Raw genomic sequence first — 15,338 nt, forward strand, 5'->3', positions numbered from 1 at the left:
CTAGCTATCAGGGGAGAGCTCATTCAGACTCTGCTTACATACAAAAGCCATTGTTCGTTTTTTGCTATTTTTCACCCACACTTTGGAAGTGCTAGTACTTCCCAGGCCCAGATCCCTGCTTCAAAAGGTGAGATGGCAGCTCGGTAACCTGGATGGCCCCAGTTACCAAGCTGCTATCTTTTCTTCTGGAGTGGGAAGCTGAGTCAGAAGGACTGGAATGACCAAACACTGGTGTACACGTCAGTCCCACGCCTACCAAATCCACATTGCCAGCATTTCATGTAACTATCTCTGCAGCATTCACAGCAAACATGAGTTAGCAAACTCCTTTTTTGACAAAAATGAGTCAAACATGAAAAACCATATTCAACTATGTTTCAGAACGTGAGACGACTATGAAAGTTAAAAACCCCCCGAAGAGTGATATTTACCCCAAAACCAGAATGTTAATTTTTTTGCATCGTTTTTTAATTTTTGTAATAAACGCTAATTACAATTTCCCAGAAAATTTCGAACAAAATAAAAACTGAAAACAAAGAGCCCTACCCATATGCTATGCTCTGGTGTCTCCTGTAAGGCTGTTTCCAGCCATTTCTTGGTATCACAGCACTGGGAAATACCACTGGAGCAGAAGGAAACTTCTATCCCAGCTGACCTTCCTACCCATGTGGCTGTGGTGTGGGACAGTGGTTCAAGAAGTAGGTGCCTAGGGGACTGCACTGCATGGTGGGAGGAGGATGCCTACACAGTTATCTACGTGTAGGAATAAGATAACATCTGTGGTGATTCAGAGGAACGGGGCATGTGGTATTTCATAAGACCACTGACCCACATTCCTGCAGCTTTTTAATGATGTAAGAGAGGAAGGATGGGCCAGAGATTGGGGCATGTGATAGGTTTCAGTTGGTCCACTGAGCTGCTGGGGGGCGGTGGGGAGCTACTGCCTCACCGGCAGGCCTTGGTCACACCTTTCTGTCACTAGGGAATTAGTGGAGGGAGGTGTGCTGGCCAGAGTCAGTGGCGCGCCCCTCAGGCGGGGGAGCGCCGGCCAGAGTCCGTGGCATTGTCGGGATTCTGCTACCCAAGGCGGGTTGGCCGGGGTAGGAGAACGCAGGCCCACCCAACTCCACTGCGTTCCAGCCCAGGGCCCTGACAGTGGCGGGAGCATAGGGTCCCGCCACTGGGTCAGCAGGGAACCATCCGCGCCACGCTGACCACACCGCACTGTGCGGTTCTGCCCCTGGGCTACTTCCTACCCGGTCTCTCAAGCAGGTCCCTCTGGTCCCTCCAGCTCGTCAGGCTCACGCTGGCCCAGGTTACTGTCTGGCTTCTCCAGTTCCTCCAGGTACTTGGCGGCTGGCAGTCCTGGTAGCCCCAGTCCTTCCTCCAGGTCAGGTTTCTCCTGGCCCAGGCCCTCCCCTTGCTCAGCAGCAGGGTCTGGAGGGAGCAGCCTGTGTCTGTCTCCCTCCCTGGTGCTGCCCTCACTGGGCAAAGGGCCCCGCCCTTTGTACTTCCGGTTCCACCCCTCCTCGTCCGGGGATTGGAGTAAGCTTGGTCTGGCCCCGTCCACTCAGGCTGAGAGGGTGGCTCTTTACCCTCTGGTTCGGAGGGAAGCCACCCTGGCGCCCTACAGGGCACTAGCATAGCACTCATGAGAAGCTGGGTTCCCTGCTTCAATATGGATTCCCTGCATGTCCCAGAGCAAGTCTATAAAGTTTTCAGATGACCCAAAAACTGGGGGAGTGGTTAATAATGAAGTGGGCAGGCCGCTAATTCTGAGCAATCTAGATCACTTGGTAAACTGGGCACAAGCAAACAATATGCCTTTTAATACGGCTAAATGGAAATGTATATATAAGGGAACAAAGAACGTAGGCCCAGGGCCGTCCTTACCCATAAGCAAAGTATGCAACTGGGTAGGGCACCCGGAAATTTGGGGCACCAAATTTCCTGGTGCCCTGCGCAACTGCGTGCTGCTCCAGCTCCACCTCTTCCCACCCACCCCTGCTCCGCCCCAGCCCCGCCCCACTCCATCCCTTCCCCAAAGCCCCGCCCCTGCCCCCCCTCTTCCTGCCCCAGACCCGCCACTGAGGAGTGCAGCAGGGCTGGCCTTGCACTCACTGGTGGCAGGAAATGCAGCGGCCCGGCCCCAGGCGCGCCGCCGTGAGTGCTGGGGGGTGGTTCCCCTCTGTCCCCCAAGTCAGCCCTCCCCCACCCCCGTGGAGGCGAGGGGCCTGCGAAGGGACCCAGGATAGCTAGGGACGGCCCTGTGCAGGCCATATTTACAGACTGGAGGACTCTATCCTGGGCAGCAGTGACTGAAAAGATTTGGGGGTCATGCTGGATAATCAGCTGAACAGGTGCACCCAATGTGACACTGTGGCCAAAAGAGCTAATCAGATCCTGGGTGTGTTAGGGGGCTTATTCCTTCACCCACTTACTTCCCTGGTCCTTCTCGTATGAACAGAGAGCAACAATACCCGAAGTCCAAAAGTGCAAACAATTCGATGTTTATTGGGGTGAACTTCCAGCAAGCATGATTCCAGTTTCCTTCCTTAGTGTCCTCCTTCCCAGCTCTGACACCACAGAGCCTTACACCTGTGTTCCTGTTCCCATTCCTGCCCTTAGCCAAACATGATTCCAATTTCCCCACTCCTATTCCCTGTTCCCATTTCCCCCTTTAGCAAAACATGATTCCAATTTTCTTACCCCCATTCTCTGTTCCCATCTCCCGCACCCACACACCCACCCACTTCCTGATTGACTGCAGACTATATAGTAAAACTTGAGTTCTGCTTAGCTATACCTTAACCAATAATTTTCCTGAAATTTAACTAACCAATCCTAACATATTGTAACATGATTATGTAACCAATTCTATCCCACCACCTTAATTAGTTTACACCCAGCAAAATTACTTATACAGCAGACAGGAACAATCACAGAACCAGACAGCGATTATACAGACAAACAATAGTAAAGTGGGAACTATAATGACAAAACAATACAGAAATGAGGATTTCACATCCCAGCTATTGATAAGTGAGTTCTTGCCAGACAGGATGCTATCAAACTAAGTTTCCTTTTACATCTTCTAGGCACTTCCCTTTCTCTGGAGGCGATAGGTATTATCAGGACAGGATTGTATTCCTAACAGCCCAATAGCACCTTATTTCAATGTGACTAGTTTGGAATGTGAGGATGTGACCGTTCTCTTCCCAGCTTATGGCTGCCTCTGCTGCTTAGCCAAAGGCCTCAGCCTAAGCACAGGGCCTCAGACTGTCACAGTAAGAGAAGACCCTTACACCGGCAGACAGTGATTTTGATTCTTTCTTTTATACCTCTAGCCAAGTGATAAGAATACACCTAAATTCTTCGAGTACAGGCCTTTACCGACAGGCCTGAATATCTATATCCTAACACTGGGATGCATAAACAGGAATCTTGAGTAAGAGGAGAGAGGTTATTTTACCTCTACGTGGCACTGGTGCAAACGCTGCATGAATACTGCATCCAGTTCTGGTGCACAATTTAAGAACGATGTTAATACACTGGAGAGGGTTCAAGGAGCCATGAGAATGATTAAAGGGTTAGAAAACCTGCCTTATAAAGATGGGACTGAAGGAGCTCAATCTATTTAGCTTAAGAAAGAGAAAGTTAAGAGGTGACTTGATTGCAGTCTGTAAGGACCTACACGGGGAACAAATATTTAATAATGGGCTCTTCAATCTAGCAGAGAAAGGTATAACACAATCCAATGGCTGGCTGTTGAAGTTAGATAAATTCAGACTGGAAATAAGGCATAAACTTTTAACATCAAGATTAATTAGCCGTTGAACAATTTACCAAGAGTCGTGATAGATTCTCCATCACTGACCATTTTTAAATCAAGACTTGATGTTTTTCTAAAAGATCTGTTCTAGGAATTATTCTGGGGAAGTTCTATGGCCTGTGCCATTCAGGAGACCAGACTCACAATGGTCCCTTCTGGCTTTCGACTCTATGAAAGACGCTTAGCATCTCCGCTATCTGTTCCCCCTCAGTAAATTGGGGATAACAGCACTGCCCTGCCTTAGAGTGGTGTTCCCTGCCATTGCAGGGGCCTTGAGCACTGGTGCACCTGAGTCCCTCCTACTCTCTGTTTGTAATACTGGGCTGTAATATTTTGGTCTTGTTTCAGTTGTGGGGTTTAGTGTGTGGATACTGGGTGGTGCTGGTGGCCTGTGATATACAGGAGATCAGACTAGATGATCTAGTGGTCCCTTCTGGCCTTAAACTCTATAGGTATGTTGCGAGGATAAGCATGCTAATGCCTGCGAGATGCTCAGCTACGAATAAGGAGGGAGGCTGAATAAGTATCCAAGCTAGGTAGATAACTGTGTTTCCAAGTATATTTTTATTGTTGTGATGAAAATAAAATGTTCCCTTTAAAAAATAAAAGTAGTGTTTGCCAGATGCTTTCACAGTGGGATAGAGACAGAGCTTTGGGTTCAGCTCAGCTGTGGGAGAAGTTTCTGGGAAAGGATCTGTCTGCAGGTATCACTGTTGCCTCCCTGAGTCCCCCCTATTGTCCTACTGGGGAAGTGGGAGACTGTGGAATAGGATGTTGGGGCAGATTCCAGGACAGTGTAGGAGGCCTGGGCTATTCAGATGAGGCCTTGTGTCTCTGCATCAGCTCTGGCTCCTGGCTGTGGATATTGGCAGGGGCAAAGAGGAGACCTCATGCATCAGCCCTGTCCCAGTCTGGGCACTGCTCCATCTGCCCTTCCTAGTCTCCATACTACCCTCGCCCAGGCACCAGACCTATTGAGGACACTGCAGTGCAGGGTAGGGAGGGGGAAGAATGGTGCAGTACAGGTGGCTGGCTGAGCCCCATTTCCATGCAGGCTATTCAAGGGCACAGGGTCCCCTCTGAATACAGCTCTGGGGGCAGAGGGGCCATGCGGGCCAATGATTCCTGTCACCAAGGACTAAATTTTCCATAAACTTCGACAGTCTCACCTGCAGGATGTATCCGGGCATCAAGTCACTGCACAGGGCTAAAAGTCACATGCACATTCTCAACTATACAGTCTCATACGTGCCTGACTGTGCACGTGCTAGTGGTCACTTGCACACACAGATGTGTGGTTTACCATGCACCAATGGACGCATCTGTATGTTTGGTGAGAGAGATGGAAAAAAATAGTGTGTCTCAGAGCTCAAGGAACAAACCTCACTGGTACCCCTAGGACATTCCGACCGGCTCTGGAAAGGTCACGTTATGGCATTGTGATCAACCAGCCCCTGCTTCTGACCACTTCCCCTTCCAATGAATCCCAGACTGACACCACAAATAGGTATTGTTCTTGACGTCACAGACCCAAATGCTGAGAGTCAAATTTGTCAGACGCGTTCAGAGGATATTGACAGGGCTCTTTTTACAATTGGCAACTTTTCCAGGACTGCAGGAAAAAGCAGGGCTAAACTTAGTTGTTCTTTAATTAGGAGTGTTTCCATTGTGTGCAAAACTGAACAAAGCAGTTTAATTGGCGCTTAAAAAATATAATACATGCAGAAATATTTCATACCTACCCTGGATATGGTATCCAGGCAGAACAGACCAATTAGGGAGACATTCAGGAACCAGGGAGATTCTGGCCTTGGTCCAAAGCCCACTGCAGTCAATGGAAAGATTCCCATTGATTTCAATGGGCTTTGAATCAGGCCCTGCAAGAATACTGGCATTTAGGGCTACCTTTAATTGTTGTGCAGTGTTTAAATATCATGTAAGTGCCTTTGAAATACAACATGTATAAAAGACATACTAGTTAAACAGGTCTGTAGGGATGTCCCTTTCTAGACTCTCTTCTGCAAGTTGCTTACTAGAGTGCAGCAGCTGCCAAAATGATAAGAGAAAAGAGCCAGGGACCCCAAAAGCTATGTTTCTTCTGCTATACAGAATCAAAGAATCCATGTGATTTTCACAGCACACAAAGGGAAAATCCTTGGGTGCCACTGACAGGAAGCCAGAGATTGCCGTTAGAGGTTAGCAGGGGACGAAACCCTCAGAAGGCTTCCATGTGGTGTTAGCTCTGTGTGCCTTTCTGATCTAGAAATTCTGCAGGAGTTTTGGTACTTACCTATTCTGGTCAGGCGGGAAATGCCACAATAAACGGCTTTTCTTGTTGGTTTTTTTTGTTGTTTTTCTATTTCTATCTGTGGCTAAAATCAAGAAGTTCAGAGACATGCAAAAATAAACATAAAACGGTGTTGGGGGGAGTTTTTTGACATAGTTATTTTTTTAGTCAGACTTCAGAAAAGGCTCAGGTTTGGTGCATGTTTTGCAAGGAGCTGCAAGTTGGTTCTTATTTTAGATGCGTGTCTCACCCAATGTTAATCTTTTGGCGGATTTAGAGTCTTTTTGCACTTATATCTTCAGAAGGGCATCAGAATGGCTCCACTTCCTAGTTTTTCCAACTGGCAGATACACATATACCCCACTGTGCAGCTGTCCCCTATAATGACCTAATTAGATCAATGGTACTTCTCTGCAGGCCACAGCCAGTCATTCTGAAAACAGTCTGTGGCTGATGCAAATTTTTCTTAGAAAACCAAAGCTTTTGGAGAAGAATGGCATTGAAGAATTTGTAACTAATAAACAAACGAATCAAAAATAATTTTCCCGAAAAAGAAATGCGGAAGGACAGCTCTTAGGCTAAAATTCTGCACCAGATTTATCCTGGTGCAAAGGAGAGGACTTTGACTCCTTTGTTAGTGTGTCCTGCATACTACACACAAAGATACAGTCCCTGCACAAACATGCCTGATAACTTTAAAGTGAGGAAACCGAGGAGTCTGTAGACTCACTCAGAGTTTTACTACTCTTAAGAGATGAGGATGACTCATTCCAAAAATATGGGTTTGATAGGAAAGAACAGATTGCCCCGTTTCCTTTTTAGTCATTTGGCAGGACATTAAACAAGATTTCAGCAGCAGACCAATCCGGAGCTAACATACGTCATGGAGACACTGATGAGATAGCCTGGGATCCCAGGTGAGAATGTCTTAAATAAAGGCAAGACAGGAAGGGGGCGTAACCATATCCTCACCAGCATCCTGTCTTCTCCTGGACCATGTAGAGAGCTCTCCACCAGGGCAGTGATTGTAGCAGGGCTAGGGAGGGTCAGAACATGTCCTTGTTCACTCATCAGCCCTACAGCGTGACAGGTGGAAAATTGTTTCTATGTGAATCTCTACAGGCACAATCCAAGCCCACTGACATCAGTGGGAGCTGCTCCATTAACAGTGGGTATTGGGTCAAGGCCTGGATATAGGGTGACCATATTTCTCAAAAAGGGAAAATGGGATACCACATGGGGCTAGCCCAAACCGCCTCCCCCCACCTTCAAGCAGGGCTCGCATGAGCCACTCATCCGAGCCCCACTCATGCTCCCCTCAAGGGGCTGGCCTGAGACGCTCACCTGTGCCCTGCCCCCTCATGGCATTGCTGCTTGCCTGAGCCCTGCCTGTAGGGTTGCCAGGCATCCGGTTTTCGACCAGAACACCCAGTTGAAAAGGGACACTGGCGGCTCTGGTCAGCACTGCTGACTGGGACATTAAAAATCTGGTCAGCAGGGCTAAGGCAGGCTCCCTGCCTGCCTGCCCTCGCTTTGTGCGGCTCCCAGAAGCAGCTGCCATGTCCGGCTCATAGGCGCAGGGGTGGCCAGTGAGGATCCACATGCTGGCGCCGCCCCAAGTACCAGCTCCGCAGCTCCCATTGGCCAGGAACTGTGGCCAATGGGAGCTGTGGGGATGGTGCCTGCAGGCAAGGGCAGCGTGCACCACACAGAGCCGCCTGGCCACCCCTGCGCCTAAGAGCCGAACATGGCGGCCGCTTCTGGGGGCTGTGCAGAGCCAGGGCAGGCAGGGAGCCTGATTTAGCCCTGCTGTGCCACCGACTGGGAACCACCTGAGGTAAGCACTGGCCAGCTGGAGCCCGCCCCATCTTGGAACCCCCTCCTGCACCCTAATTCCCTCCTGGAGCCTGCACCCCACACCCTCTCCCACACCTCAACACCCTGCCCCAGCCCTGAGCCCCCTCCTGAACCCCAAACCCCTCATCCCTGGCCGCACCCCATAGCCCACATCCCCAGATGGAGCCCACACCCCCTTCCACAGCCCAACCCCTACCCCAGCCCAGTGAAAGTGAGTGACGTGTGGGAGACCGAGTGACAGAGTGAGTGGGGATGGAGTGGGAGGTCGGGGGATGGGGCCTCAGAGAAGGGATGGGACAGGGCAGGGCCTTGGGGAAGGAGTGGGGCAGGGATGTTCGGTTTTGTGCGATTAGAAAGTTGGCAACCCTACCTGCCTGCCCCTGGCTCGAGCCCCGCCTATCCCGCTGTGTGGGACTGGCATTGCTGCTTGCCCCCCCCCATACATTCCTCCCCACTCCACTTTTTTTGATAAAAGTGGGCATTTTGTCCTGTTTGCTCTTGCCAATGGATGAAGTTGGCAAAAGCAAACGGGACAAATACCCACTCTTGCCAAAAAAGTAGGGACGGCCGGGACAGAGCTTACAAAAGGGACTGTCCCTGCTGAAACGGGACATAGGGTCATCCTACCTGGACAGGAGCGCTGTTAATGTAGCTCCATTAGAGCTGCCAAAAAAAGCCAAAGGCTTCTGTGCAGATGGCAATGGCCTTCTCCAGGGTCTGCCGCATCTGTGGGAGCACCCTGTGGCCAGGTCAGGTGTGGAGGGAGTGGAGGGAGGCAGGCAAGTGTTGCCCCATGGTAGAACAACTGGTTCAAAATCTCTAAGAGGAAATGCTCACAGTGGGCTCCTCCTGTCAGCTCCCTCCCACAGGTTTTTCTGCAGGAGGAGCTGGTCGGACCTAGTGCCATTACTACTGTGCTCCTGCTGCTCATGGCGGTGAAACAGAATGAGAGGTACAAATGCGTAGATTTTAAATGCACTGGTATTTTAATGCAATGTCTATTACGTTCCCACTGAATTAACAGGTGAGCCTGTCCAAGGTCTACTATGTAAGATTATTACACTTGTGCACAAATATTTGTCAGATTAAAACAGTATCATTCATCGCACATAGGCGCTTCAGAACTCATTTTGCCTTTGACCTTCGTAAAGACACGTGGAACTTCAACCAATGTCACCCTAGGAATGAGATGGTTTCTGTCCCCAGGGACAAGGAATTCCTTAAATCAAAGCACTGAGAGTGGAGAGTTAATCCTGTCTGCACTGGGTGAAATTCTTCCTTCTGCACACAAAGAAGAATTTCCTACTCAGTTCAACTTCCTAAATCCTATCCCAGCATGCACTGGGATTAATGTATCATCTGGGAAGGATTCTCCTGGGCTAGAGTATTCTTTGGTTGTTACCTAGTCCTTGTGAGGCATCCAGAATCTTACTCAGACAGGAAGCTGTTTGGGGTGAGGACCTTCTTCTGTGTTTGCACAGCACCTAGCACCGTGGGATTTTGATCCATGACAGAGGCTCGTAGGTGCTACCACAGTACAAATAATAATAAACTAATAGTAAGGCTGTGACAGTAGTGTGATACGTATTACGTCTGAGATCAAAATGTGAGTCACAAACAGCCTGGGTCAAATTAACTAATGTTATTTGGAATTCATTGGGCTCCCTGTTTCCCATTCATGAAAGGACACTGTACTGGGAGACTTTGGCAAACCAGTAAAGTGCCTGAAACCACTATGGCTTATTGCTAAAAGCAGCCAAGTCAGCAGGCTGTAAATTGGCCATTCAGCACTCTCAGTCTGACCAAGGCAGGAGTGGTGGTGGTGGTGGTGGGGGGGGGGTTTGGGTGTCACAGAAAGGGCAGCTTGACCCCTCCTCCTTCCTGATAAGACTTGTGTTGAAGTGGCTGATACATGCATTTTCGAAGAGCAGGATGTGCCCCAGGAATGTCTATTGGGGCCTCAAGGCTGCAAACTCTGGAAAAACCCACACCTGGTTAATTGAAAAACAGAAGGAACCTCTTGCTTGACTATTGAAACTGCTTACTTAACAAGTTTCCTTTAAGGGACATGTCATTCTATTACTAATGTATAAATAAGGGGGAAAAGTTTGAGGTTGTGGGACTTTTTTTTGGACTCTCCCTCTGGATACATCTTGCAGTCCCCACCGGCAGACGGAAGATTTGGCCACCGGAAGCCTGCCTCTGTGCCACTCGAGAGCCACACTCAGCTTTGGTAATTATCAAGGGTTGCGGGTATTTTACTAACCTTTTGCAGAAGTGTGTTAGTGCATGAGACTAAGTAAAGTTTAGCTTTAAGTGAAAGCACTCTTGTGTTGTCCTGTTTGTGCCAGCCACCTATCGCTCGGACAGCCGTGTCTCCCCTGATTTATTTCCTGACACCACCTCGCACAGAGTAAAAGTTACCAAGAGCTTTGGGTTGAAAGAACCCCGGGTAACAACACGTCCCCAGGCATGCATATCAATTTATACTGTTATTTCCACAGGATGAACTGCTGTCAAAGGGACAGTTTGCTCCACTTGCAAAATAAGGCAGTGTCAGATCGAACTTGCAGCTCACAGGCCATCAACCAAGGTTGTCTAGCCGCATGAGTTCAAAGCTGTGCACTGCCTTCCCGTACTGATGTGAAGAACTTTGCCAGTGAGAAACACGTGTGGTTCTTTTTAAAAAAACAAAACGAAACAAAAAACAACCTCCCTCCTGCTCCCCACCCATTACGGGGCAAAAGTAGCACCGCAGGTCAAAAGGGCACAGTTTCAAGAAATTGCCTACATGCATTGTAAAACAAGAAATGTAGTGTGCAACACTTTAATTTTTGAAATGAAAGAATCTGGACTACTCAGGCGAGAGGTGTTGCCGGAAGGACTGCGAGCCAAACTCCTACTAGAGCAGTGTCTCAAACTTTTGTATTGGTGACCCCTTTCACATAGCAAGCCTCTGAGTGCCACCCCCCCATATAAATTAAAAACACTTTTTCATACATTTAACACCATTATAAATGCTGGAGGCAAAGCACGGTTTGTGGTGGAGGCTGACAGCTCACAACCCCCCATGTAATTACCTCCCAACCCCCAGTTTGAGAACCCCTGTACTGGAGAGCTGATCCTGCATTTCTTGGGTGGCCTGAACTCGTAAGGAAGCTCATTCATTCCTGTTTGTAAACAGACTCAAGTCAGCTGCCTTTTTTCCTTTACTTTATAAATCCAAGTTTAACCTACCTTATTTTTCCCAGAAGACTCCATGCAGAGCTGGAGAACTAATCAGACTATACCATTGCAAACACCAACCAAGGGGAGCTTGATCAGTTGAGAGGGGAAGTGCCTTTTATTCTGACTGTCCAAAACTCTTTGTTATATGCCAGTTTAATTCATGCCACCTATAAGCCATTGAAAGAAAAGAGGCACGTGTTAAGGATTCAAAATGCCTCTCCCCCTTTTAATCAAAGGCTGAGCAACCTCATAAGGAGATCCCATTTTCTAAACAGGGCACTGAAGTACAGACGGCTTAAATGCTTCATGTGAAGTCTATGGAAGAGCCAGGAATTGAACCCAGAGCGCCTGTATCCTAGCCTGCTGCTTTAACACAAGACCATCCTGCCTTTTTACCATACAGTGCAGCTGCATCATTTGGAAATTGTAGCCCTGTACTGTCTTCCCCATGGGTCTGTCTGCGCTTGACAAATGGCCACTAGATGTGTAGCATAGTTACAAAGGGCCACTAGTGCATATGTTGCATCAATTCCCCTGAGTATGGTCAGGGAGCCTTCTGCTGTGATTACATAGCAGTTACTCTCCAGAGCTGATTGGCAACAAGACAGTCACTAAACAGCTGTATTAAATCCAGGCCTTAAAGAAACACTGGTACATATTGTCCTTGTTCAAAAGCCAGAAGAAATTATTATTATTATTATGGTAAGGGAAAGTTTGTGCTGTACAAAAGGGGTGTGTGTAGCTTTCAAAATCCTGTGCCATGTTTGGAGGAACTGCAGTAACCGCAAGAACAGCCTGCATCTTAGATTACCAGAGCTCTGGGTGCTTATTGTTGTAATGCACGCAGGAGAATGCTTTTGGTTGGAAAGCAGGAAATGTTCTGCAAATCCCAGATAAAATGGAAAATAAGTCTGTAAATGGTTTGATCCACTTATTCATATGCACAGAACCAGCCCTTCAACAGCCTCAGGAAAGAGAAACAGGAAGCAAGGGGAGGGGAAGGAAATTAGGAGTTCAGAGCAGCAAAGTTTAATTAGGGGCTGGACTTAAATACTGGGGTCCTCTCTCCAAAGCAATGTATGTCATATGACTTTGCAGTGCTACAGTTTTTGATCATTCAGGTGTCTGCAGCGAGGAAGGGTCTGGGGATCCACTCTCACTTGCTCTGTAATTTAAATCACTCAGAGTTCAGATAATCTCCACTATTACATCATCTTTAAAAGCCAAGGTGAACAGGCAGGAATTAGTAGCTGTCTTTGGCAGTCATAGCAAAAGCAGACAAGGATCAAATGGGCTGGAGGCCGACTAACCCTCTCGCCCCTAGAGACATCTCCTCTTGCTCAAAGCATGTGAAGCAGATCAGGGGCAGTGTGGAAACATGCATTTCTGGAGCCCATGATACACACAGGAAACTGACACCAGCTGTCACCTTGGCACTTTTCATGAGTATTACATTCACTACCAAAAAACCCCAACAGTGCATGGGAAACATATCTGAGGACTCCTGAATGCCAAAGAATAAGAGATTTCCTGTGTGTTAGTACAAGTCATACTAGTAAATCCCATATTTTAAATGCAGCATTTTCCCCTTGATTCATAATCTTTAGTGAACTTGTGATGCTCTGTACCTCGGAGGAACACCCGACACCCCCATGTTCATCTTTATAAAATAGTTGTGTGGTATCCAATGCAAAGTTTGTCATGTTGGGAGTCTTCGGAAGGCTCATAATGCACTGAGCATGGTTGTTATAGTGACTGATTGTTACAGTAATGTTATAGTAAGGTTATAGGTTATAATTTCATGTATATAGTTATGATGCTGAAAATGTATCATGGTTTAAAGCAAGCCCATTCAAAAACTCTCCAAGAACAGAGAGGCAGTTCACACTGCATCAGGGCGTGGATGGGACAAACCCAGCCCAGCCTCACAGGAACAATGGACACTGGCTTAGGCAGCAACAAAAGAATCTGTTCGACCCTCGAGGGAGTCACCCCCTTCCTTTGGGACTGCGATGAGGTAATGCTCACCTGTCTCTAAAGGAGGGCAAAGCCAAGAGGTGGGAGGGCAAAGCCAAGAGGAGAGAAAGGACCTGATAAAAGGGAGAGACATTTTGCCATGCTCTCTCTCTTCCACCTACATCTACAGACACCACCACCACCAAGCGACTGAAACGCTGATCAAAGGGGAGAGCCTGACTGAAAAATAACCAGCCAGCCTGTGTTGAGAAGCATCTAAGTTTTTAAGGACATTGAAAGTGTTAAGATCAGCTTAGAATGCGTTTTGCTTTTATTTCATTTGACCAAATCTGACTTGATATGCTTTAACTTATAATTACTTAAATCTACCTTTATAGTTAATAAATGTTTGTTTAGTCTACCTGAAGCAGTGCGTTTGGTTTGAAGTGTGTCAGAGACTCCCTTTAGGATAACAAGCCTGGAACATATCAAGTTCTTTGTTAAATTGACGAACTCATATAAGCTTGCAGTGTCCAGGGGGCATAACTGGACACTGCAAGATGGAGGTTCCTAGGGTTGTGTCTGGGACCGGAGATATTGGCTAGTGTCATTCACTTGCAAGTAGCTGAGAGAGGCTTACATGCCAGAGGCTGTGTGTGAACAGCCCGGGAGTGGGGGTTCTCACAGCAGAGCAGGGTAAGGCTAGCTCCCAGAGTCAAGGATTGGAGTGGCCTAGCAGATCACTGGTCCAGACAACACCAGGGGGAACGTCACAGGACTTCGGAAAAAAAATCTGACTAGGGCTATGTCGGCACTACAGAACTTAGAGCGGCAGAGCTGTAAGGCTGCAGCTGTGCCACTTAAGGGCTCCTGTGTAGCCGTTCTATGCTCTCCTGCTGGCATAATTAAACCACCCCAAGGAGCGGTGGTAGCTATGTCAGCGGGAGAGCGTCTCCTGACAATATAGCACTGTCCACACCGGCACTTTTGTCGGTGACACTTATGTTGGTCAGGGATGCAGTTTTTTCACACCCCTGGCTGACAAAAGTGTTGCCGACGAGAGTGCTGGTGCAGACAAAGCCCCAATCTAGATCAAGTGAGAAAGTCAATGGTATGCATTCTCTTGAGACCATTCCCTATCCCTTCCCCAAACTAATCCCCCAAAGCAGCCAAGGAAAACCAATGTTAATTTTCTTGATTTTCTAAAGAAAAACAAGCAGGGAAAAATATTTCAAAATAACCCCCCAATTTTGTAGGGCTTCTTTAGCCATCAAAAGGGATCGGGACACAAGTACGATTTTTCAAAAATATCTTTTGCAATCATCCTTACAAATGCTGTGATTTGAGCCCAGGAATAATTTTCTCACAGTGTGATTAGCAACGCTGGCCTTCTTATCAGAAATTTGGAATTATGGCTTACTTCCATGTATTCACCACAATTCTTTTAAACAATGCTGGAAATGCAAGTTACAGTCCCAGTTTCCAAATAGTGCTATTATGACCTGCTAGAGAGATATTTTTGAGGACATTTGGGAAAGAACTTTTTTAAGCAGAAAGATTCTTTATTCTTGTATTAAAAATAACTGTTTCATTCCATGCTCTACTGACACTAACAATTCTATTAGTTCTGTAAACAGTGACCCCACAATGGGTTATAAAGTGTAGCTTTACATGGTGCATTTTAAAACACAAAGGTGGAGACTAAGCTTTGGTCTACACTAGGACTTTAGGTAGAATTTAGCAGCATTAAATCGATGTAAACCTGCACTCGTCCACACGATGAAGCCCTTTATTTCGACTTAAAGGGCTCTTAAAATAGATTTCCTTACTCCACCCCTGACAAGTGGATTAGCACTTAAATAGGCCTTTCCGGGTCGAATTTGGGGTATTGTGGACACAATTCGACAGTATTGGCCTCCGGGAGCTATCCCAGAGTGCTCCATTGTGACCGCTCTGGACAGCACTCTCAACTCAGATGCACTGGCCAGGTAGACAGGAAAAGAACCACGAACTTTTGAATCTCATTTCCTGTTTGGCCAGCGTGGCAAGCTACAGGTGACCATGCAGAGCTTATCAGCAGAGGTGACCATGATGGAGTCCCAGAATTGCAAAAGAGCTCCAGCATGGACTAAACGGGAGGTACGGGATCTGATCGCTGTATGGGGAGAGGAATCCGTG

Source organism: Lepidochelys kempii, chromosome 6, assembly GCF_965140285.1.
Source record: "Lepidochelys kempii isolate rLepKem1 chromosome 6, rLepKem1.hap1, whole genome shotgun sequence".
Taxonomy (NCBI): Eukaryota; Metazoa; Chordata; order Testudines; family Cheloniidae; genus Lepidochelys; species Lepidochelys kempii.